The 27,600-nt window shown below is 41.6% G+C and overlaps 1 pseudogene; it reads right to left on the reverse strand.

Moving 5' to 3' along the window:
• Window positions 1-2,699: 2,699 nt before the first annotated feature.
• The window catches only part of LOC136498862 ((E)-beta-caryophyllene synthase-like), a 30,904-nt pseudogene continuing 6,003 nt past the window's right edge, over window positions 2,700-27,600 (reverse strand).

The following is a 27,600-nucleotide window of genomic DNA, read 5'->3' on the forward strand; positions in this document are numbered from 1 at the left end:
TAGATTGACAAAGTGGGAGGTAGTGTGTACACCAAAAGACCAAGAAGGATTGGGAGTCCTAAATCTAGATGTTCACAATAAGTGTCTCCTAAGCAAATGACTCTTTAAATTGTTAAATGGAGACGGGGTTTGGCAACAATTGCTTACGAATAAATATTTAAGGGACAAATCTTTGACACAGGTTCAATACATGCCCAGAGAATCTTAGTTTTGGGCTAGCCTCATGAAGGTCAAGGGTGACTTCCTTTCGATGGGTAGGTTTGAACTAGGTGATGGGTCTCAAGTACGTTTTTGGGAGGATTCGTGGATAAGACCACGCCGACTTAAAAGGCTCTTTCCTGCACTATATAACATTGTGAGGAAGAAAAGTGCATCTGCAAGGTCAGTGATATCCATGAACCGTTAAATGTAGCTTTCAGGAGATCGCTGATGGGTGCTAATTTGCAAGCGTGGCACAATGTGGTGGCTATGGTTGCAGATGTACACCTAAGAAACCAGAGAGATCGCTTTGTGTGGGGGCTACATCAGAATGGGCTGTTCTCAGTCAGTTTCATGTACAGAGCTTTGTTAGGAGCACAAGCTTTACCGTTTAACACTTTAATTTGGAAACTTAAACTACCTCTCAAAATCAAAGTCTTTATGTGGTACCTGTACAAGGGTGTAATTTTAATAAAAGATAATTTAGCGAGGCGGCAGTGGCAAGGAGATAGAAAGTGTTGTTTCTGTTCCTTGAACGAATCCATACAACATCTACTCTTTGTCTGTCATTTTGCTAAATTTATGTGGAGAATTGTTCATGTTTCCTTTAACCTAATACCTCCAACTAGTGTACACAATTTGTTTACAAGTTGGTTGGAAGGGATAAATAAGAAAATGAAATCACAAATTCTTGTGGGTGCAAATGCCATTTGTTGGGCGATTTGGTTAACCCGGAACGATATTATGTTTGACAAGGCTCTAGCACCATCTTATTTGCATGTTATCTTCAAGGGGACATACTGGACCAGGTACTGGTCCCAAATACAGAAGGAGGAGGATTGCCATTTGTTGAAGATGGGATGTAGGACTATTGAGATAGCCGCGATGGAGGTGTTTGCAAGACACGACTGGAGATTTGCCAACAGGCTTGCTTTTTAGTTGTGGCTTTTGAAAACTTTTTTTGTTGTCTTTATGTCACAAAACTTTGTTTTTGAGATTCCTAGACCGTTTTGCTCTCGCTTGTAATAACGAACAACCATATGCATTAGTCGATGCAGAAGCTGGGATATTAATATATTCCCTTTTCTAAAAAACCGGACAAGCTGAGGGAGGTAAATCGGATGGTTTAAAGAGTTGGAGGAGTATAAAAATATAATCCAATTTTCCGATCGAGGGGCTAATTGGAATAACACAATAATTGAGGATGGTCGGACAAACTCTTTCCAAAAATAAAATTGCTGCAACCAAGTCAACTTAGAAAGAATTGAGCCCAAGGACATATAGTTTTTTTGGGAATATCTATTTATCTGTCGACATATTTTGAATGGTAAAATATGTCGAATTTTATAATGTTGCACGTGTTATTCTCTGATGTTGCACATGTTATCCTCCGATGTTGCATATGACTGAAACAATGAAGTATACAACATGCATGAACAATGTTTGAAACATGATAAAATATCATCTGCAACATCTTATACAACTTGTCATATTTCCTCCTCTACAACATTTGCAACATCAAATAACAACATTTACAACATGAAAGAACAACATTCGCAACATCAAAAAATTTGACAGATTTTTTCCTCAAAAATATGTCAGCAGATAAATAGAAAATATGTAGTTTTTTTCTTGATAAGAGCTCAAGGATATATAGTTAAGTGCACACTACTCCCTCTGTCCATGACTAAATAGATTCCTGGAGTTGTCTTAAGTCAAACTTTTTAAACTTTGACCAAATTCGTAGAAAAAACATCAAGATTTATTATATCAAACTAGTATCATTAAATGTACCATAGAGTATATTTTCATAATGTGTTCATTTTATGTCACAGATGTTGTTACTTTTTTCTATAAAATTAGTCAAACTTAAAAAAGTTTGACTGGTATGGATTCTATGAATTGATTTATTTGGGGATAGAGGGAGTAGCTTCTAGCCCAGCCACCATGAATACAGAAGAGGGTAGGAGACAAACTAGCCAGGCCTAGCCCAATTTAGTCATGGACAGCCGGTTTATTAGCGCAACTCTAGCTCCACACTGTTTATCATAATTCTACCATATATGATTTGGAGTTTGTAGAATAAAATAAGTTGGTTTGAATATATGTATTTATCTCAAAAATTAATAACAAAATTGCTCAACTAAATGTCGTCCATGTGTCTATAGCTCCGATTTCAATAATTTCTGGTGCCTGGAAATTGTTCCATCTAACTCTACGCCAAACAAGCCATACTTTTTCTTGGTAAAAGAAAGATTTTATTAATTCACAATCATTACATCGAGTTGTACAATAGTTATGAACCCACAGGCCATACTTGGAAACCTAGTAAGGTTTGGATTTTACAGTTCCGGCTAGTAAACATATTCCTCTAGAAAAAGATCACTAAAGTATATATATATCTGCAAGATCTTCCGAGAAACACAATACATTTGCAAATACTACAAACTATAGACACTGAATTGTTGTCCAGCTGGTTATAGCCACGCTGTCACCTAATTTTAGTTGATTAGATCCACATACAGTGAATCCAATATGCCTTTGATACTCCATGAATCGGTGTATCCATCGACATCTTTGTATACAAAATCCATTGTACTAGCCAGGTTGGCTACCCTCTCCAGAAGAGCCTTTGGCTGTGGCTGTCTCATGCACTCTTCGGTGATGTCCATCCACGCCTCCTCGATCAGTTCTCTAAGCTTTTCTATGGCTTGTTCTATTGTGGTACCATATTCTTTTGCACAAGTTTGCACTGTAGATACCATATTCCTTGATGCTTCTTCTCGCTGCAGCCAAAAACATTGAAAAGTTTAGGAACGATTCTATAATTGAGCTTATCATTTATTAGCACTTAGAAAATATAGACTAACTGGCACCTTGTACGACACTATATCATTAGCGAGGCGTCCAATAACACAGACAGCTCGGATTATTTTCGGATAGGTAGAAGCCCACTCAATAGCTTCGCTAGTTGCCACATCTCCCATTGAAATGAATCCCAGGCTCACGATGTGCATACAACCACTACTGCGTGCTGAAATTTTTAGATGCTCATCAACGGTGGCTGGCACATATTTCTTGTCACGCCATTCGGTCTCAGCATTACAGCATTTGGCCATGTCGATTATCTAAAATGCATGTAAGATTAGTGTGAAAGCTCAAAGATACAATATATCCCAAAGAGAAAACTACCCAGGCAAACCTTTAAATTTGTAATGGAGGCCTCAGGGAGCTCTAACTACTGTTAGCAAATGCCATTTTGTCTGGAACACATTAATTATTCTTTATACTTGCGTATACTATGTGCACCCAAACTCTCAAACACACATAAGTTTAAACTAATGCCGAAATTATTGCTCTCTCTATGAAAAAATACTTACTGATTCATATATTTCTTTCTGTATGGAGTATTAAGAATATAAGAAAAGTATTTTTAAACTATACTTGTCACTAAACTCTTATAAGATATCATTGGTTACAATAAAAATAAATTTGTATTGAAAGACGTGTGGAATATAATTTGGATCCATTGATACAACTTTTATCTACTATGCATGCATATAATCTGAATAATTGTTGAACAATTTTTTTTTCAAGAATTAAGCCAGGCATTTCATAATCATAAGCCCCAAATTTTGGATGTAGTAGTTAATATTAGATCAAGCAAAATTATTAGAACTAAATTAGTTTAGATGTTGTACACTTGTTTGATTAGTATATATTGAATAAAAATAAAGTAGTGACAATCATGTTGCTCTAAATTAATTTTAGATCGCATTGTACCATAGTAAGATTATAAATATGTCAATCACAAGGATGCACAATGAACATTTGGACATACACACATAATATAACCTTGATGGCTTTTAGATATGTCAATCACGATAATTTTCCTCCTAGGGATATATACAATTGTTTCTCCATTTTAATCTTGTTTCAGTAAGACATACCAGTCCTTTAACCAACTTGGTGTAACACCCTTAAATTTTCACTCTTTTAAAATAGCTAAATTTGATTTATTTATGTATTTATGTGTGCATTCAAATATAGGAAAATAATAATTTTTGTGAAATTAAAATCAAATATAAGGTTAGTAACCGCTTGATGTATACATGCTGCTGCACATTTATTTTTGTAATGATTGGTTTTGACCAAATTTGAATTGGATTCAAAATCAAGTTGAAAATGGTTTGCTAAAACTCTAGAAAATAAAAAGAAAAAAGGTTTTCTTCTTTCTTCCCCTCCCTTCCTCATTCTGGCCTGCTGGTCCATTTCCCCGCTGGCCCAGTTCGCTCTGGCCGAGCCGGCCCACTCGCCGTTCTCCTTTCCCCGCCTCCCGTTTCCTTCCTGGGCCGGCCCAATCCGGGCAGGCAACCATTGCCGCCACGCCCTCTCTCCTTCTCTCCCCGCTGATGGCCTAGGCCCACGTGTCGGCGTCGTCACCCACCTCCCGCGCCCGGTCAAGCCGCAACCGCCGCCGCGCCCACCTCGCGTCGTGGGAGCGTCTTCCCCAGCGCCCCGGCATTTATAAAGGAGCCGAGCCCGTCGCTACCCTCCCTGCTGCCACCCCCACTCCACTCTCGAATTCGCCCGTGCACGCGGAAGCCGCAACCGCAGCACCGAGGTCCGCCGTCCGTCCCTCCACGTGGTCCGTCGTCCCCGAGCCGCCTCCGTCTTCGTTTTCCTCCGCGGTGAGACCCCCTTGCTCCCCTCCTTCTCCCCATGCCTTTAATTTCATGTTTCATGGCCTCTAGGGCCCAATCCACGAGCGCCCTGGACCTTCACGCCACCGGCCACGGCGACCACCGCGTCGGCCGCGTCCTCCGACTGTGTTCTTGGCCTGGGAGAGATCGCCTTCACCCCCTCTCTTCCTCGGTGTCCTCGGTTCGTCGAACCGTGGCACGAAGGCCGTGTTTCCCGCTCGCCGACGACCTCCTCGCAGCCGGCAATGGCAGCGCTGCCTGCCGGAGCCCTGTTCCGGCCACCGGCCTTCTCTCTCTTCCCCAGCTCTAATCTGAGCCGTCCATCGCTTGATCAACGGCCCAGGGTGGCCGATACCCCTTCGCCGTGGCAAAGTTGCTAAAGAGTCCCTCGGTTTTTGGCAATTTATGCCCGCCGTGCCTCAGTCGATTAAATCCGAATATCCTTTTCATTTATATTTAAATCTAAAATAGTTCATTCTAATTATAGAAATGCCACTGGATTTGTTTTGCTCATAAAAACTTCGTTTTAACTCTGATTCGACCCGTTCAAATTGCGTTAGATTTGTAATAAAGTTCTCTAAATGTTAATACCACTATCAAACATGTTTGCAACATTTAAATTTTGAGGTTAGATTTAATTAAACAAATTGCTATAGGAAACCTCATTTAATTCATAACTTTCGCGTTTTAGCTTAGATTTTTGTGAACTTCGCGTTGACGTGATCGTAGCGAGACATAGATTCTTTTCATAAACATTTTATCCTATTTTCTATACTGCTGGTGTAATGTTAGAGCTATAGGTTTGTTGCTTTGCATGAATGTTCCTGAAATGTTGTATGTTGCCATGTTGGTCGTGTTCAGACGGTGAGGAGAACGTTGGAGACCAAGAGTTCTTTGACGACCAGCAGGACCAGCAGGAGTTTGTTAACCAAGGCAAGTATAGCATGGGATCTACCTTAATGTCCTATTCATCATTTATTAATTACTCATTTGCATGTGTCTAATTTTGATACCCGTAAGGACATCCTAGTGGTTGAACATCATGTTTTCCTTGTCTCCTATGGGTTATACGCATATGGGTAGTTGCTAGCGCTCAACATAACTGTTGAAAGGTCTAATGGCTAGAGGAGGGGTGAATAGCCTATTAAAAATTTCTACAACAACACTTAACAAACCGGTTAGACAATTATGAGGTGAAGCAAGTGTTGCGCTAGCCTACTAAAATAGCAAGCCACCTACCACAATTCTAGTTTATATAGTTTCTATCCACACAATAGCTATGACACTACACTAAGTTAGTGTGCTCTCAAAAACTAACTAAAGTGCTACACTAACCAAACTAACAAGCTCTCACAACTAGCTACACTAAAGAGCTTGACAACTAGTTTGCGGTAATGTAATGAGAGTGAACAAGAAGGTTATACCGCCGAGTCGAGGAAGAAGCCAATCAATCACAAGAATGAATAACAATGAAGACCAATCACCTCAGAATCAAATGATGACACAATGATCTTTTTACCGAGGTTCACTTACTTGCCGGCAAGCTACTCCTCGTTGTGGCGATTCACTCACTTGGAGGTTCACGAGCTAATTGGCATCACACGCCAAACCCTCAATAGGGTGCCACACAACCAACACAAGATGAGGATCACACAAGCCACGAGCAATCCACTAGAGTACCTTTTGGCTCTCCGCTAGGGAAAGGTTAAGAACCCCTCACAATCACCACGATCAGAGCCGGAGACAATCACCACCCTCCGCCCGATGATCCTCGCTGCTCCAAGCTGTCTAGGTGGCGGCAACCACCAAGAGTAACAAGTGAATCCCATAGCGAAACACGAACACCAAGTGCCTCTAGATACAAACACTCAAGCAATGCACTTGGATTCTCTCCCAATCTCACAAAGATGATGAATCAATGATGTAGACGAGTGGAAGGGCTTTGGCTAAGCTCACAAGGTTGCTATGTCAATGCAAATGGCCAAGAGAGTGAGCTTGAGCCGGCTATGGGGCTTAAATAGAAGCCCCCACGAAATAGAGCCGTTGTAAACCTTCATTGGGCACAACTCGGGGTGACCGGATGCTCCGGTCGGATCGACCGGACGCTGGCCCTCAGCGTTCGGTCACGTGATACACGCCACGTGTCCCCTCTCTTTGAATACTATTCGCCCGATCTCAACGGTCAACAGTCGACCCGATGCTGCAGCTCAAAGTGACCGGACGCTGAACCCCAGCGTCCGGTCATTTCTAGTAAGCATCCAGAGATGACTTTTCACGACTAAACACATCCGGTCATGCTCGACTAGACACACCCAGCGTCCAGTCACTCGGCGACTCCTCTGTGCATGACCATGTCAGTGTGACCGGACGTAGCCAGCCAGCATCCGGTCATTTCAGCGCCAGCGTCCGGTCGATGACCGACGCTGCACTTCTTCAGCTGCTACTAACCGGACACGCCGATCCTTCATAGACCAGCATCTGGTCACTTACAGTGACCTCCATCTTTTTTGTCTAGGGCGCCGGTGGCACTGTCGGACCGTCCGCACTCTACAGGCGGACACTCCACCGGTGAAGTTCCTAACCCTTGCTCAAATGTGGCAACCACCAAGTGTATGACCTTGTGCACATGTGTTAGCATATTTTCACAAACATTTTCAAGGGTGTTAGCACTCCACTAGATCTCAAATGCATATGCAATGAGTTAGAGCATCTAGTGGCATTTTGATAACCACATTTCGATATGAGTTTCACCCCTCTTAATAGTACAGCTATCAAACCTAAATGTGATCACACTCTCTAAGTGTCTTGATCACCAAAACAAAATAGCTCCTACTATTTATACCTTTGCCTTGAGCCTTTTGTTTTTCTCCTTCTTCTTTTCAAGTCCAAGCACTTGATCATCACCATGGCATCACCATCATCATGTCATGATCTTCATTTGCTTCACCACTTGGAATGTGCTACCTATATCATGATCACTTGATAAACTAGGTTAGCACTTAGGGTTTCATCAATTCACCAAAACCAAACTAGAGCTTTCAATCTCCCCCTTTTTGGTAATTGATGACAACCCTTTCACAAAGATATGAATTGAAATTCAATTGAATCCATGTTGCTTGCCCAAGCATATTTACCATCTGTAAAAGGATATGGACAAGTTTCATGAACCCCAAATGGTAGCAATTGCTCCCCCTACATATGTGCTAAGAGTTTGGATTGAAGCTTGCACATATGCTTAGATAGGAAATATAGGAGACATTGTCTACCAAATGATGCTAAGGTATAAAAGATGGATCTTTGAAGCGTGATGCCAATCGGAGTGCACCATTATACCATCCTTAGCACCATAGTTAGCTTGATACCACTTGGAAATACTTAGAAATGAAATCATTAGATATCCTATGCATGCTAGTTTTTTATTTTATCATTCAAACCTACAACTAGCATACACCACACAAGCATGGATATTGAAATTTAAAACTTGTGCCATGTAAGCAAACATATGAAATGCACATTCAAATGCACCATACAAGTTCATGAGCTTGCTCCCCTACTTGTGTGCTCAAAATTTTAATTGATCCCTTTCCTTTGTCATATTCCTCCCCCTATGTCAAATTCTTCTCATTTGTTGTCTTTTCACTATCTTAGTACACGAATATCTTTGTTTTTCTCCCCATGTACTAATATCTTTGTGTTTCTCCCCCTTTGTCATCAATGACAACAAAGGTTCAAAATATAGATAGGTAGATATTATCAATGTCAATCAATGGTATGAGGATCATATTTCCAAATTTGGTTCAATCTAGATCATTTGCCAAAGATATTTAACTCGGTTTGATCCAAGGATAAGCTTCTTCACACCTCCAAATAAGGGTTATCTTGTACCATGTTGAGTTAAACACTTAGAGCTCATTTTCTAGATCAAACACTAGGTTTACAAGCCCACAAACATGTCATATGCTACCACTAGATCAAAATAAGCATAGAAGCAATAGTGGTACCATATAATCATCAAATTCATTTGATTTTCATTAATGAGCCTATTAAATGTGAAAGATGTCTAGATGCACTAAACATGTTCTTAGTAAGTATGTATGCCATGCCAATCAACTTTTACCTTGGATTGCTCAAAGGAGAGGCATGTCATATGAGTGAGGGTGCATCAACACATATTTGAGAAATCCAATATGTTCAACTCATTCCTTATCTTGCAAAACCTTTTCTCATCCAATGGCTTGGTGAATATATCGGCAAGTTAATCTTCGGTGCCTACACTCTCAATGCAAATATCCCCTTTTTGTTGGTGATCTCTTATGAAATGATGGCGGACATCAATGTGCTTTGTTCTTGCATGTTGAACCGGATTGTTGGTCAACTTGATTGCACTCTCATTGTCACATAGCAATGGCACTTTCTTGAACTTGATTCCAAAGTCACACAAGGTGGCCTTCATCCAAAGTATTTGTGCACAACAACTACCGGCGGATATGTATTCGACTTCGGCGGCTGATAATGCAACACTATTTTGCTTCTTGGATGACCATGAAACAAGTGATCTTCCCAACAATTGACATGTGCCCAAGGTGCTCTTCCTTTCAACCTGCATCCCGCATAATCCGAGTTGGAGTAACCAACTAGCTCAAACTTTGCTCCTTTGGGATACCACAAACCAACATTTGGTGTATGCTTCAAGTACCTTAATATTCTCTTTGTAGCCTTCAAATGACTTTCTCTTGGTGAGGCTTGAAATCTTGCACACATGCATACACTAAACATGACATCCGGCCTTGATGCGGTCACATAGAGTAGGCTTCCAATCATAGACCGATACAATTTTTGATCCACCATATTTCCACTTGCATCACTATCCAAGTTGCCATTTGTTCCCATTGGTGTGCTAATGGCTTTACTATCACTCATGCCAAACTTCTTGATCATGTCCTTGATATACTTGCCTTGACTCACAAATGTACCATTCTTAAATTGCTTGATTTGAAGACCAAGGAAGTAACTCAACTCTCCAATCATGGACATCTCAAACTCATTAGCCATGATCTTTCCAAACTCATCACAAAAATCTTGATTGGTTGATCCAAATATGATGTCATCTACATAGATTTGCAACACAAATAAATCTTTTCCAATCTTCTTGATGAAAAGAGTGGTGTCAACCTTGCCCATCATGAACCCTTTAGATAGTTGGAAGTCCATCAATCTCTCATACCATGCTCTAGGTGCTTGCTTCAAGCCATACAATGCCTTCTTCAACTTATACACATGGTTGAGCTTCTTGTCATCTTCAAAACCGGGAGGTTGCTCAACATATACTTCTGCATTGATGTAGCCATTGAGAAATGCACTCTTAACATCCATTTGATAGAGCTTGATGTTGTGGGCACAAGCATAGGCTAGCAAGATTCTAATTGCTTCCAATCTAGCAACCGGGGCATATGTTTCTCCAAAGTCAAGTCCTTCAACTTGTGTATAGCCTTGTGCTACCAATCTTGCTTAGTTCCTTACTACTATCCCATCTTGATCTTGCTTATTTCTAAAGACCCATTTGGTTCCAATCACATTGTGTCCCTTTGGTCTTTCTACCAATTCCCATACTTGATTTCTTGTGAAATTATTCAATTCTTCATGCATAGCATTTACCCAATCAACATCCTTTAATGCTTCATCTATCTTCTTTGGTTCAATGGATGACACAAATGAGAAATGCTCACAAAATGAAGCCAATCTTGATCTTGTTTGTATACCTCTAGAAATATCACCAATTATAGTGTCCAATGGATGATCCCTTGCAATATTTATTGGTTGGAGGATTGGAACTTGATTGCTTGTATTTACTTGATCATTGTGTTGAGATGATGTACTAGCCACTTGATCTTGTTCATTATCATGAGAGCCATTTGTGCTAGCTTGATTTGTATCATCTTGCACATTTGAGTTAGAGAGCACTTGTACTTGATCATCTTCATCATTATTCACTTGCCTAGGCCTCAATTCACCAACATCCATGTTCTTCATGGCATTTGAAAGTTGAATGTCTCTAACATCTTCCAAGTTCTCATTCTCTACTTGTGAACCCTTGGTTTCATCAAATTCAACATCATGAACTTCCTCAAGAGTACCACTATCCAAATTCCAAACTCTATATGCTTTGCTTGTAGTTGAATAACCAAGTAGAAATCCTTTATCACATTTCTTGTCAAACTCACCCAATCTAGTGCCTTTCTTCAAGATATAGCATTTGCAACCGAAGACCCGAAAATATGCAATGTTGGGCTTTCTACCATTCAAGAGCTCATATGGTGTCTTCTCTTTCAATGGGTGACAATAGAGGCGGTTGCTACAATAGCAAGCCATGTTGATAGCTTCGGCCCAAAAAGATTGACTCACATTGTACTCACTAAGCATAGACCTTGCCATATCAATGAGTGTTCTATTCTTTCTCTCAACAAGGCCATTTGATTGTGGAGTGTACTTGGCCGAGAATTGATGTCTAATTCCAAATTCATCACACAGCTCATCAATTCTAGTATTCTTGAACTCACTACCATTGTCACTTCTAACTCTCTTGATGATTGTTTCAAACTCATTGTGAATGCCCTTGACAAATGATTTGAATGTTGCAAACACATCACTTTTGTCCATTAGAAAGAATACCCATATGTATCTAGTATAATCATCCACTATCACAAAGCCATATTTATTTCCACCAATGCTAGTGTATTGTGTTGGCCCAAACAAATCCATGTGCAATAATTCAAATGCTTTACTAGTGCTCATCATGCTTTTCTTGGGATGGGTGTTTCCAACTTGTTTTCCGGCTTGACAAGAGCTACAAAGCTTATCCTTTTCAAACACAACATCTTTCAAGCCTCTAACCAAGTCATGCTTAACTAATCTATTCAATTGTTTCATTCCAACATGACCAAGCCTTCTATGCCATAACCAAGCCATGCTAGACTTAGTGAACAAGCATGTAGATAATCTAGCTTCACTAGCATTGAAATCAACCAAGTATAGATTCTCATATCTAAAGACTTTGAAGATCAAGTTAGAGCCATCTACACTTATGATCTCTACATCATCTACCCCAAATATGCATTTGAATCCAAGATCACACAATTGAGCCACATATAGCAAATTGAAGTTCAAGCTCTCTACTAGCAACACATTGGATATGCTCATGTCATTGGATATTGCAATCTTACCAAGCCCTTTGACCTTTCCTTTGCCATTATCACCAAATGTAATACTATCATAACCATCATTGCCATTGGTGTTGATTGAGTTGAACATTCTTGCATCACCGGTCACGTGTTGAGTGCACCCACTATCAAGAACCCAATGCCTTCCTCCGGCTTTGTAATTGACCTACAAAAGAAGATCAATTCTTTTTAGGTACCCAAACTTGCTTGGGTCCTTGAAGGTTAGTTACTAAGCTCTTTGGTACCCAAACGGCTTTCTTCTTTGAGCCCATCCATGGTTTACCAATGAACTTAGCCTTCACACCATTTGTACCCTTAGTAAGTACATAGAAAGAATTAATCTTAATTGAGGATACATTAGCATTTTTGCTCTTGTTCTTGCACTCATGCTCTTTATGACCAACTTGCTTGCAACTAGTGCAAAACCGACCATTGTTCTTCACAAAACTAGTCTTGTGAGGAGCAAAGGCCGCCTTACCTTTCTTGGGGGTATAGCCAAATCCCTCTTTTTAGAGAGAAGCTCTTTGGCTACCCAAGCACATAAGCAAGCGGTCCTCACCACCATAGGCCTTAGCCATGGTGTGAGTGAGCTTATTGACCTCCTTCTTGAGGTTCTCATTGTCAACCATTAGTGAGGCATCACAAGTGAAACCATCACTACTAGATGAGGTGGAAGTAGAAGTACTACAAGAAGGGTTAGTGGGAGCAACAATGATAGGCATAGATAATGATTCATCAATTATATCACAAGTTAAGCCTACATTGCAAGTTTCAACATGGTTCTTTTTATTTTGCTCATTAAGCAAAGAGGAATGAGCTTTTTCAAGCTTCTTGTGAGCCTTGCCAAGCTTCTCATGGGCTTCCTCTAGCCTCTCATGAGTTGATTTGAGCTCATCAAGGGCTTGCTTAAGGGCTTTTACCTCCTTATTCAAGCTCTTGCATTCCCTTCTCTTAATGTCAAAGTGTTCTTTAGCATCTTCTAGCATGTCAAATAATTCATCTTTAGTAGGTTCATCATCATCACTATCACTATCATTTTCATTTTCATTTTCATTATCATGTTCTTCATCACTTCCATCATCACAAATTTGTACCTTAGTGGCCTTAGCCATGAAGCATGATGGAGTGTCGAAGAGAGAAGGCTTCTCATTGATTGCAATGCTTGCAAGTGCCTTCTTCTTGGTGGTCTTGTCATCATCACTATCATCATCATCACTTGAAGAAGCATCACTATCCCAAGTGACCACATATGAACCACCCTTCTTCTTCTTGAAGGTCATCTTATCCTTCTTCTCTTTCTTTTCCTTCTTGTCCTCTTCTTATTCTTCTTGTTGTCCGTCATCATTGTCGCTATTGTATGGACATTGAGCAACAAGATGATCTTTGCTTCCACATTTGAAGCACCTTCTTGACTCTTCCTTGTTCTTGGATGAAGATTTCTTTCTTCTAGCATGGTACCCTTTCTTCATCATGAACTTGCCAAATTTCTTGACAAAGAGAGCCATCTTCTCATCATCATCATCATCATCATCATCATCCCATGAGCCATCATCTTCACTTGATGTTTCTTGCCTTACCTTGCCCTTGGATGATGTGGCTTTGAATGCCACACTCTTCTTCTTCTCATCTTTCTTCTCCTTCTTTTCTTCCTTCTCATCATCATCTCTATATGTATCATCAGTCATTATATCTCCCAACACTTGGTTTGGTGTCATGGTGTCCAAACCACTCCTCACTAGAATAGTGACCAATGTGCCAAATCTTGAAGGTAAGCATCTTAAGAACTTGTGGGAGAAGTCCTTGTCCTTCACCTCTTCTCCAAGTGCTTTGAGATCATTGACAAGCACTTGAAGCCTATGAAACATCTCCGGCACACTCTCATCCTCCTTCATCTTGAAGCTTGCAAACTTCTCTTTGAGAATATATGTCCTTTGCACCCTTCACGGCTTGAGTGCCTTCAAATGATTCATCCAATTTCTTCCATGCCTCATGAGCCATCTCAATATTCTTGATTTGCTCAAATGTTCTCTCATCAATTGCATCATGAATGGCACTTAGAGCAATGTCATTGTTTTGGAGAAGTACTTCTTCGGCCGCGGTGGGATTCTCTGGATCACCAATCTCAATTTTGGTTTCTACCACCTTCCATACTTTTCTATTGATTGACTTGATGTGTGTGGTCATCTTTGATTTCCAATACGGATAATTTGTGCCATCAAATTGGGGTGGCTTCTTGGTGTTGTTGATTTGAGCTATTTTTACACCAAAGGTTGTTAAGCCTCAAATCATGGTGGCCTCGGCTCTGATACCACTTGAAAGGTCCTAATGGCCAGAGGGGGGCGAATAGCCTATTAAAAATTTCTACAACAACACTTAACAAACTGGTTAGACAATTATCAGGCAAAGCAAGTGTTGCGCTAGCATACTAAAATAGCAAGCCACCTACCACAATTATAGTTTATATAGTTTCTATCCACACAATAGCTATGACACTACACTAAGTTAGTGTGCTCTCTAAAACTAACTAAAGAGCCACACTAACCAAACTAACAAGCTCTCACAACTAGCTACACTAAAGTGCTTGACAACTAGTTTGCGGTAATGTAATGAGAGTGAGCAAGAAGGTTATACCTGCCGAGTCAACGAAGAAGCCAATCAATCACAAGAATGAATAACAATGAAGACCAATCACCTCAGAATCAAATGATGACACAATGATTTTTTACTGAGGTTCACTTACTTGCCGGCAAGCTACTCCTCGTTGTGGCGATTCACTCACTTGGAGGTTCATGAGCTAATTGACATCACACTGCCAAACCCTCAATAGGGTGTTACACAACCAACACAAGATGAGGATCACATAAGCCACGAGCAATCCACTAGAGTACCTTTTGGCTCTCCGCCAGGGAAAGGTCAAGAACCCCTCACAATCACCATGATCGGAGCCAGAGACAATCACCACCCTCCGCTCGACGATCCTCACTGCTCTAAGCCATCTTGGTTGCTGGCAACCACCAAGAGTAACAAGTGAATCCTGCAGCGAAACCCGAACACTAAGTGCCTCTAGATGCAAACACTCAAGCAATGCACTTGGATTCTCTCCCAATCTCACAAAGATGATGAATCAATGATGTAGATGAGTGGGAGGGCTTTGGCTAAGCACACAAGGTTGCTATGTCAATGCAAATGACCAAGAGAGTGAGCTTGAGCCAGCTATGGGGCTTAAATAGAAGCCTCCATGAAATAGAGCCATTGTACCCCATCACTGGGCACAACTTAGGGTGACCGGACGCTCTGGTCAGATCGATCAGACGTTGGCCCTCAGTGTCCGGTCACGTGATACACGCCATGTGTCCCCTCTCTTTGAATATTGTTTGCCCGATCTCAATGGTCAACAGTCGACCAGACGCTGCAGCTCAAAGTGACTGGACGCTGAACCCCAGCGTCCGGTCGTTTCTAGTAAGCATCTAGAGATGACTTTTCACGACCGGACGCGTCCGGTCATGCTTGATCAGACACACCCAACATCCAGTCACTCAGCAACTCCTCTATGCATGACCATGTCAGTGTGACCGGATGCAGCCAGCCAGCATCCGGTCATTTCAACGCTAGTGTTCGGTCGATGACCGACGCTGTGCTTTTTCAGCTACTACTGACCAGACGCGTCGGTCCTTCAAAGACCAGCATCCGGTCACTTATAGTGACCTCCATCTTTTATGTCTAGGGCACCGGTGGCACCGTTGGATTGTCCGCACTCTACAAGCGGACACTCCACCGGTGAAGTTCCTAACCCTTGCTCAAATGTGGCAACCACCAAGTGTATCACCTTGTGCACATGTGTTAGCATATTTTCACAAACATTTTCAAGGGTGTTAGCACTCCACTAGATCCTAAATGCATATGCAATGAGTTAGAGCATCTAGTGGCACTTTGATAACCGCACTTCAATACGAGTTTCACCCCTCTTAATAGTACGGCTATCAAACCTAAATGTGATCACACTCTCTAAGTGTCTTGATCACCAAAATAAAATAGCTCCTACTATTTATACCTTTGCCTTGAGCCTTTTGTTTTTCTCCTTCTTTTCAAGTCCAAGCACTTGATCATCACCATGGCATCACCATCATCATGTCACGATCTTCATTTGCTTCACCACTTGGAATGTGCTACCTATCTCATGATCACTTGATAAACTAGGTTAGCACTTAGGGTTTCATCAATTCACCAAAACCAAACTAGAGCTTTCAACTGTACATGATCTACATATTGAACAATGATTCTATGGAAAGAAAAGGTAAAAGTTGCTTTTAAACAACTGAATTATAGGGCGAAGGAGCAAATGACTTTTGATCATGATGCTCTTAGCCCTCCATAAGGACTTATCTGTCGGCAAAAGCTAGGACTGACAGTGCAACCGTGAGGGTCACATGGCTCTGACTTTAGCTTAGTAATAGGACCTTTTCTAGCTTGTTAGAGGTTACCTTTATGGCGCAAAAGGGGCTTGCCACGTTGGGGATAGGACTGCCCCTATTCTTATGTGTATAGCCGCGAAGGATTTGTGCCATAGGAAAGGGGGTTCCTACATCTGCTTGCCGAGGAAACCTAGCGGCCCTAACTTGTTAGCAAAACCTATGAAATGGCTTCATAGTGTACCCTGCCCGCTCACCTTGGCAGTGATATGGGAGTAATTAACTCGGGCATATGGGAATCATGACTCACGGTGAATGTGCACAACCTCTGCAGAGTGTTACAAACTGTTATAACAGCCGTGCTCACGGTCACGAGCGGCCCGGTAAACTCACAGAATAACTGGTTATTTATTGTTGTTCATTTATGATGTTCTATGATGATAATATGATACAATTGATTCTAATATCTGATCATGTGGGTTTAATTGGGGCTTAAGCATAACTTGATAATAGTTAATGATAAAATCTTGACTTACTAAAAGTGCTAACTGCAGTAAACCAGAGTCATCCTTTTTGAGCTTTCATAACCCCATGTTATTTTGTTAAGTACGGGAAGTACTTACGCTTGTTTACTTTCTATATTTGGATAAAAATCCTAGATGGGTAACAGATGTCAATGAGTATGAGGACTTTCCAGATGACTTTTAGGCTTGTGGTCAACCAGTTGACCGTCCCTGTGTTGGAGCTTCCACAAGAGAGCTATCTTTTTATTTTCCGCTATGTTGTGTAAGACTATGTGATGGTATTAATCGTGATGTAAGAAACACCATGATGATACTTTATGTTATTTGTCAACTTATGTGTGTGACTGATCCCTTGGCACACATGAGTTTTATGCATTCAATTTTATCCTTAAAATTGGGTGTGACAAATTGTTATCAGAGCCGTGTTGACTATAGGACGCAAGCCTAGTTAGAGATGGTCATTTTAGCATCTTTGCTCCACTAGTTTCCTGCTTACTGTCTTATTCTTGTTATTTTACTAAAATATTTATGCTTTTCATACCTTAATCTATTATATAAAATTGTTGATTCTAATTCTATCTTACTCTAAATCTATAGATGTCTCGAAACCCGAAGACCACCCGCCTCAGGACTGTAGGCTACCGTGCCATGTTCACCCCCCATGCTCCACAGGTGGAGAAGGAGATTGTGGTCATCTCTAATGATGAGGAGTGGATGGCTACCCTGACTCCTACACCAGTACCTGCTCCTACTCCAGCTATTGCACCTATCTATGCTGTTGCAGCTACACCAATGGAGTCCTCAGCTACTTCACTAACGCCTGTGCCACCCCCAGATGTCCCTGTGGTGGATGAGGAGATGGGCTAGATGTGCAAATACTACTTCAAGCAGGCCCCAAAAATGGTATAGTACCACACCCTCCATACTCATGTGCTGGATGACTACTTCACTGATCTACACGCCTCCATCAACTATCACTGTGCAGAGTACCAGCACCCTTTGGAGGCAACTTTTTGGAAGGTAGAGCTGGTTGTCACCGCCTGGAACGACATAAAGAATGCACATGAGGTGGAGACTATCCACAGTGCCACTGCTAGACAGGCTTATGCATTGGATGGCATGGAAGATGCAGCATAGGACGCTTACATCTACTACCATGGTCGTCGTTTTGAGGCCATGAAGGAGGATCATTTTAGGTTCCTTTCTTGCAATGATCATGAGGGTGATTGGCAGGTTCTGGCACCACCAGAAAGTGATCCAACTCTAGAAGCAATAGTGCAACATGTCCATGCCATGCAGGGGGTAGATGAAGAAGTCAAGGGAGAGCTGCATGCATCGCAGAGGGCTGGGAGGCGTCTCCAGAAGCAAGTTGACAAACTGCGTGCTCAACTTGGGCTGCCACCGATCTAGAAGAAGAAGCCCCGGCTGTTCACCATGGTTGACACCGCCCCATAGGTGTTAGGTGCCTTGTTTAAAGCTACGACGTTGTTAGTTCGTGTGTCATGTCTAGTCTTGTCTTGTCTTGTGAACTTTAGTGATTAGATGTTTTTAATTGTGAACTTGGATGATTTGGAGTTTGTTTGATTGCTAGAGGTTTGTGGGCATGTCCACAAATTCCATAGATTTGAACCCTAAGTTTAGATGAGGTCTTAATGTAGATGGGTTGCTTCATCATATCTTTGCTGTGCTATTTTCTGGAGCAGCCTGTGTTCTTTACCTTGTATCTCGAAATCTGGGCTGCCAAAAATTCTGAAATTTTTGTGGAGACTTCTGTATCTTTCAAATGTCTCTGGAATCACGTTAATATCTGTTCAGGTTTGTGAGATCTAGCTGTCACAAGTTGATGTTTCTGCGCAGACTGGAACCCAGAACAGATTCGGTTTAGCTCTGTTTTTGACCATGTGTACATCAGAATCTGAAAAAGTGTTCTAAATAAAAGTTGTAACTGATCTCCTGAGCTTTCTAACCATTCTTGGTACGCCTCTGTTGGGTCTGTGAAACTCAAGTTATGACAGATTTACTGAACTGCTGTATTTGAATCTTGTCCAGAAAATCCTCAGCGTTGCTCCTTATCTTTTATAAGTTCTCTATAATTTGGAAATCTCTAAAAATTTTGCGCATTTGTTTGGAAAACAGATGGCCAGAAGAGGAGGAAGAGGTAGAGGCTGTGGATGTGGTCGTGGTCGTGGTGTTCCCATGAATCCACCACCACCGCCACCAGTGACTATGGAGCAATTGATGGGAATGCAAGCGCAGTTGATGCAAGCCATGATGCAACATTTGGATAACGAACCTACAAGAGGACCACTGCCTGTTCAGGTCAGAGACAAGCGTGGAGAATTCATGAAGGGTCACCCTCCGGTGTTCACCCACGCCTCAGACCCCCTGGAGGCAGATGATTGGTTACGTGCTGTGGAAAAACAACTTAACATAGCACAATGCAATGATCTTGAGAAGGTGTTGTATGCTTCTGGTCAACTCCAGGGAGCAGCTCAGGATTGGTGGGATTCTTTCCAGTATGGACGCCAAAAACGACGCTCCGGTTATCACCTGGCGGGAATTCAAGGAAAATTTCTGGTCATATCATATTCCCGATGGACTAGTGGAATTGAAGCAGGAGGAAATCAGGTCCCTTAAGCAAGGATCCATGTCTGTGGTGGAGTATCATGACAAGTTTGCTCAACTATCACGCTATGCTCCAAATGATGTAGCTGATGATAGGGAGAAGCAACGCCGCTTCCTCAAGGGACTTTATGATGGCCTATAGCTCCAACTTATGTCCAACACATACCCTAACTTTCAGTCATTGGTGAACCACGCCATTGTGATTGACGATAAGCGCAAAGAGATAGAAGCCAAGAAGAGGAGGCTTCAAGGGCAAGCATCTGGAAGCAACACCCACCCGCATGCCTATCCCTAGTAGGGTTTTCAGTAGAGGAATCAAGGACCATCTAACCAGGGAAACCATGGTCAGTATCCTCAGCGTAACCAGTTCCAGCAACGCCCTCAGTACCAGCAATAGTTTGGTAATCAGCGTCCCCAGCAACAGACCAGCAACCCAGCATCACACCAGGGAATGTCCAACAATGCTCCTATGAAGAGTGGTGCACCCAATAACCCCAACGCATGCTACCGCTGTGAAGAAGTAGGTCACTATGGTGATCAGTGTCCAAAGAAGCAGAACCAGCAAGCTCCACAGAACTAGAATGGAAATCCAAAGTTCAATGCCCGACCACCTCACACTACAAAAGTGAACTATGTGTCATTTGATGCAGCTTAGGAGACGCCTGAGGTCATGTTGGGTACGTTCAATGTCAACTCTATCTCTGCTATAGTACTTTTTGATTCAGGTGCTTCGCATTCATTTATTTCCCAAGCTTTTTGTTAGAATGCATAGCATACCTTTATGTGCCATGAAAAACGCCATATTAGTAAATTCACCGGGAGGTAGCATGCCAGCTTCTTATTGGAGTCCCTCAGCTAGCATTTCCTTAAGGGGGTAGACTTCAAAGTGAAACCTATTGTGTTGAGAACAGTGGGAATTGATCTTATTCTAGGAATGGATTGGATGAAACAACACCGGGCAGTGATTTAGTGTCAGGAGAGATCTGTTCTTGTGACATCACCCAATGGAGATAGAATCTGTGTAGAAGTGGTAGTGCAAGCTCAGCCAACAGCCACTGTGAACCAGCTGGATGGTGATGCTAATAAACAAGATCGTGTTGTGGAGGAGTTCCCAGATGTCTTCCCCGATGACTTGCCAGGTATGCCACTTGATTGTGACATTGAATTCATTATTGAATTATTACCTGGAACTGCACCAATAGCTAAACATCCATATAGAATGGGGGTTAATGAATTAGAAGAGCTTAAGAAACAACTAAAAGAGTTGTAAGAAAAAAGGTTTCATACACCCTAGTTCTTCCCCATGGGGGGCACCTGTGATCTTCGTGGATAAGAAGGATGGTACCCAACGGATGTGTGTGGATTACCATTCACTTAATGAGGTTACTATCAAGAATAAATACTCTTTGCCAAGGATTGATGATTTGTTTGATCAGTTGAGAGGAGCCTATGTGTTCTCCAAGATTGATCTCTGCTCAGGTTATCATCAGCTAAAGATTCGAAACTCGAACATACCCAAGACAGCATTCACTACACGGTATGGTTTGTATGAGTATACCATTATGTCTTTTGGATTGACCAATGCACCTGCATACTTTATGTATCTGATGAATAAGGTGTTCATGGAGTTTCTTGATAAATTTGTGGTGGTATTCATTGATGACATACTAATATTCTCCAAGACTGAAGAAGAACATGCTGAACATATAAGGTCGGTCTTGCAAAAGCTTAGAGAACATAAGTTGTATGTTAAGTGGAGCAAGTGTGAGTTTTGGTTGAAGGAGGTCTCTTTTTTGGGTCATGTTGTCTCCGATGGTGGAATAGCAGTGGATCCAGGCAAAGTGCAAGATATATTAAATTGGAAACCACCAACCAATGTAAGTGAGATTCATAGCTTTTTGGGATTGGCTGGATACTACAGGAGGTTCATTGAAGGTTTTTGCATGCTTGCTAAGCCTATGATAGCTCTATTGGAAAAGAATGCTAAATTTGTATGGTCTGATAAATGCTAGGCAAACTTTGTTGAGCTAAAGAAAAGATTGACTATAGCTCCAGTATTGATTTTGCCCTATTTAAGCAAGAACTTCTCCATATATTGTGATGCATCTCGTTTGGGCCTTGGATGTGTGCTTATGCAAGAAGGAAGAGTGGTGGCATATGCATCTAGACAATTGAGGAAACATGAGTTGAACTACCCAACTCATGACTTGGAATTGGCAGCTGTGGTTCATGCTATGAAAATCTGGAGACATTATCTAATTGGGCATAAGAGTGATATCTATATAGATCACAAGGGTTTGAAGTATATCTTTACCCAGTCAGATCTAAATCTGAGACAATGTCGTTGGTTAGAATTGATCAAAGACTATGATTTGGAAGTGCATTATCATCCGGGAAAAGCAAATGTCGTAGCTAATGCACTTAGCAAAAAGAGTTATGCCAATGGACTTCGGATGACATTTATGCCAGCAGAGTTGTATGCTGAAATGGAGTACCTCAACTTGAGCTTTGTCATTAATGCAATGGAATTGGTGATAGAGCCTACCTTGGAGCAAGAGATACGCAAAGGTCAATTGGAGGATGAAAAACTTAAGGAGATAGCGGAGAATGTAGTGCTTGGAAAGGCACCAGGATTCAGGATGGATGAGAATGGTACTCTTTGGTTTGGGAAAAGGATATGTGTACCTGAAGTGAAGGCTATCCGTGATGCAGTTCTGCAAGAGGCACATGAGTCTACTTATTCTATACATCCTGGAAGTACCAAGATGTATTTGGATCTCAAAGAGAAGTATTGGTGGTATGGTTTGAAGAGAGATGTGGTAGAGTATGTGGCTCTGTGTGACACTTGTCAAAGGGTGAAAGCTGAGCATCAAAGACCTGCAGGGTTGCTACAACCAATGAAGATTCCTGAATGGAAATGGGAAGAAGTTGGTATGGATTTTATCGTAGGTTTGCCCCGTACTCAAAGAGGTTATGATTCAATATGGGAAATAGTGGATCGACTCACCAAGGTTTCTCACTTTCTACCAGTCAGGACTACCTATATAGGTGCAAGGCTAGCAGAGTTGTACATGGAAAAGATAGTGTGCTTACACGGTGTTCCCAAGAAAATTGTGTCTGATAGAGGCACTTAGTTTACGTCGCAATTCTAGCAGAAAGTACATAGATCTTTGGGGACAAAGTTGAATTTCAGTTCAGCTTACCACCCATAAACTGATGGACAGACTGAAAGGATCAACTAGATTTTGGAAGATATGTTGAGAGCTTGTGCACTGCAGTATGGTACTAGTTGGGACAAGACTTTGTCATATGCTGAGTTCTCGTACAACAGTTACCAAAAGAGTCTCAAGATGTCACCTTTTGAAGCACTGTATGGGCATAAATGTAGAACGCCTTTGTTTTGGAATCAGACTGGTGAAACTCAAGTGTTTGGACCTGATGTCCTTAGAGACGCAGAAGAAGAAGTGAGAATGATTAGAGACAACATGAGAGTGGCTCAGTCCCGACAGAAGAGTTACACTAATACTCGTAGAAGAGAGCTGACTTTCAAAATTGGAGATTATGTGTACTTGAAGGTGTCACCAATGAGAAGTGTGAAAAGATTCACTATGAAGGGAAAGCTGGCACCGAGGTATATTAGACCTTTCAAGATCCTAGAGAGACGTGGAGAAGTAGCCTATCAGTTGGAACTGCCTGAGAGTTTGTCAGGTGTGCACGATGTGTTTCATGTTTCTCAATTAAAGAAGTGTTTGCGAGTACCAGAAGAGTAGATTCCTTTAGAAGAACTTGCTGTTAAGGAAGATCTCACATATGAAGAGTATCCTATAAAGATCTTACAGACGGCAGAAAGGGTTACAAGGAGCCGAGTTATAAAAATGTGCAAGGTACAGTGGAATCGGTATACAGAGGATGAGGCTACTTGGGAAAGAGAAGAAGATTTATAAAAGTCTTATCCACAACTGTTTGAGTAAGCAATCATCCAAATCTCGAGGATGAGATTCATCTTAAGGGGGTAGAATTGTAACACCCTAAAATTTTCACTCTTTAAAATAGCTAAATTTGATTTATTTATGTAATTATGTGTGTATTCAAATATAGGAAAATAATAATTTTTGTGAAATTAAAATCAAATATAAGGTTAGTAACCTCTTGATGTATACATGCTGCTGCACATTTATTTTTGTAATGACTGGTTTTGACCAAATTTGAATTGGATTCAAAATCAAGTTGAAAATGGTTTGCTCAAACCCTAGAAAATAAAAAGAAAAAGGTTTTCTTCTTTCTTCCCCTCCCTTCCTCATTCTAGCCTGCTGGCCCATTTCCCCGCTGGCCCAGTTCGCTCTGGCCGAGCTAGCCCACTCGCCGTTCTCCTTTCCCCTCCTCCCATTTCCTTCCTGGGCCGGCCCAATCTAGGCAGGCAACCGTTGTCGCCGCGCCCTCTCTCCTTCTCTCCCCGCTGATGGCCTAGGCCCACGTGTTGGCGTCGTCACCCACCTACCGCGCCCCATGCCTGGTCAAGCCACAACCATCGCCGCACCCACCTCGCGTTGTGGGAGTGTCTTCCCCCATGCCCCGGCCTTTATAAAGGAGCCAAGCCCGTCGTTGCCCTCCCTACTGCCTCCCTCGCTCCACTCTCGAATTCGCCCATGCACGTGGAAGCCGCAACCGCAGCACCGAGGTCTGCCGTCCGTCCCTCCACGCGGTCCATCATCCCTAAGCCGCCTCTGTCTTTGTTTTCCTCCGCGGTGAGACCCCCTTGCTCCCCTCCTTCTCCCCATGCCTTTAATTTTGTGTTTCATGGCCTCTAGGGCCCAATCCGCGAGTGCCATGGACCTTCATGCCACCAGCCATGGCGACCACTGCGTCAGCCACGTCCTCCGACTGTGTTCTTGGCCTGGGCGAGATTGCCTTCACCCCCTCTCTTCCTCAGTGCCCTCGGTTCGTCGAACCGTGGCACAAAGGCCGTGTTTCCCACTCGCCGATGACCTCCTCGCCGCTGGCAATGGTAGCGCCGCCTGCCGGAGCCCTGTTCCGGCTGCCAACCTTCTCTCTCTTCCATAGCTCTAATCTGAGCCGTCCATCGCTTGATCAATGGCCCAGGGTGGCCGATACCCCTTTGCCGTGGCAAAGTTGCTAAAGAGTCCCTCAGTCGATTAAATCCGAATATCCTTTTCATTTATTTTAAATCTAAAATAGTTCATTCTAATTATAGAAATGCCACTGGATTTGTTTTGCTCATAAAAACTTTGTTTTAACTCCGATTTGACCCGTTCAAATTGCGTTAGATTTGTAATAAAGTTCTCTACATGTTAATACCACTATCAAACATGTTTGCAACATTTAAATTTTGAGGTTAGATTTAATTAAACAAATTGCTAAAGGAAACCTCGTTTAATTCATAACTTTCGCGTTTTAGCTCCGATTTTCGTGAACTTCGCGTTGACGTGATCATAGCGAGACATAGATTCTTTTCATAAACATTTTATCCTATTTTCTATACTGCTGGTGTACTATTCTAACTATAGGTTTGTTTGCTTTGTATGAATGTTCCTAAAATGTTGTATGTTGCCGTGTTGGTCGTGTTCAGACGGTGAGGAGAACATTGGAGACCAAGAGTTCTTTGACGACCAGCAGGACCAGTGGGAGTTTGTTAACCAAGGCAAGTATAGCATGGAATCTACCTTGATGTCCTATTCATCATTTATTAATTACTCATTTGCATGTGTCTAATTTTGATACCCGTAAGGACATCCTAGTGGTTGAACATCCTGTTTTCCTTGTCTCCTACGGGTTATATTCATATGGGTAGTTGCTAGCGCTCAACGTAACTGTACATGATCTACATATTGAACAATGATTCTATGGAAAGAAAAGGTAAAAGTTGCTTTTAAACAACTGAATTATAGGGCGAAGGAGCAAATGACTTTTGATCATGATGCTCTCGGCCCTCCATAAGGACTTATCTATCGGCAAAAGCTGGGACTGACAGTGCAACCGTGAGGGTCACATGGCTCTGACTTTAGCTCAGTAATAGGACCTTTTCTAGCTTGTTAGAGGTTATCTTTATGGCGCAAAAGGGGCTTGCCACGTTGGATATAGGACTGCCCCTGTTCTTATGTGTATAGCCATAAAGGATTTGTGCCATAGGAAAGGGGGGTCCTACATCTACCTGCCAAGGAAACCTAGCGGCCCTAACTTGTTAGCGAAATCTATGAAATAGCTTCATAGTGTACCCCGCCCGCTCACCTTGGCAGTGATATGGAAGTAATTAACCTAGGCATATGGGAATCACGACTCATGGTGAATGTGCACAACCTCTGTAGAGTGTTACAAACTGTTATAACAGCCGTGCTCACGGTCACGAGTGGCCCAGAAAACTTACAGAATAACTGGTTATTTATTGTTGTTCATTTATGATGTTCTATGATGATAATATGATACAATTGATTCTGATATCTGATCATGTGGGTTTAATTGGGGCTTAAGCATAACTTGATAATAGTTGATGATAAAATCTTGACTTACTAAAAGTGCTAACTGCAGTAAACCAGAGTCATCCTTTTTGAGCTTTCATAACCCCATGTTATCTTGTTAAGTAAGGGAAGTACTTACGCTTGTTTACTTTGTATATTTGGATAAAAATCCCGGATGGGTAACAGATGTCAACGAGTATGAGGAGTTTCCAGAGGACTTTTAGGCTTGTGGTCAACCAGTTGACCGTCCCTATGTTGGAGCTTCCACGAGAGAGCTATCTTTTTATTTTCCGCTGTGTTGTGTAAAACTATGTGATGGTATTAATCGTGATGTAAGAAACACCGTGATGATACTTTATGTTATTTGTGAACTTATGTGTGTGATTGATCCCTGGGCACACATGAGTTTTATGCATTCAATTTTATCGTTAAAATTGGGTGTGACACTTGGCATGTTTGTTGTTTTGAAGATTCAACCCCTCCTCAATGGCTTTTACGGTGGTAAGTATATTTATATATAAAGTTCTCAAGTATGTTGGGCATTGCTCTACTGCTTCTTCATCCCACCTGTCATTTATGAAACTTATGATTATATTAACATTATGTATTGAAAACAGAACTTCTAGAGACATGAGCTTTCCATACAAATAAATAATTGGGACTATATAAATTTATTACCCTATAAGCAACATGATGAATATGGACAGAAGTGTTGCAAACCTTTGCAGTGCTGCAGTGAAGACATTGCCTTCTTCTGTGGTGCAATGATTGTCATACAAGTCATCGAGTACAGACACAATCATAATCAATTGTGTAAGCATCTTTCGTGAATAGGAATATTTGGGCTCAAAGAATACTCCCGTCATCCAGAAATGCATCTCCACCATCATATCTCGTGCGTGACGTGTTAGCCTGTGTTTGGAACTCTTTCCACCAGCTGTAAATATATATAGGGCACGAGAAGATATCTAGAAATAATAGTAATGAGAGAATTTAGTACAACATCACTATGCTATTAATGATGGCTCTTACAGTGTAAGATCTTTTAGCTCCTCACAATATAGGGGTTAGCAAAATGTTGAAGTCTAACTTTGAAAACTCTAGGAGCATATTATTGTGTGTAGTATTTTTCTCGTATATTGAGATATATTGCCTCGCTTGTACTCTTTTGAGTCTTCTAAAAAGAGGTGTTTCCAATGCACATTTCACTTCTTTCAATTGTGGTTCGAGATCGTCTGCAATACACTGAAGCTGACTCTTGGTGAAAATAAGAATATTGTCAAGCACTTCTTCCCCTTTCACTCTAAGATGTGCCGCTTCATACATTCTCAATAAACATCTTGCATCATCTGTTACAATATTTCCGTTGTCATCTCTGAACTTCAAAAATACATCTGTGACATTAAAAACACATGAGACATCAATTATATTGATGGCCAGAAGTATGGACT

The sequence above is a fragment of the Miscanthus floridulus genome, chromosome 13 (genome assembly GCF_019320115.1).
Source record: "Miscanthus floridulus cultivar M001 chromosome 13, ASM1932011v1, whole genome shotgun sequence".
NCBI lineage: Eukaryota > Viridiplantae > Streptophyta > Magnoliopsida > Poales > Poaceae > Miscanthus > Miscanthus floridulus.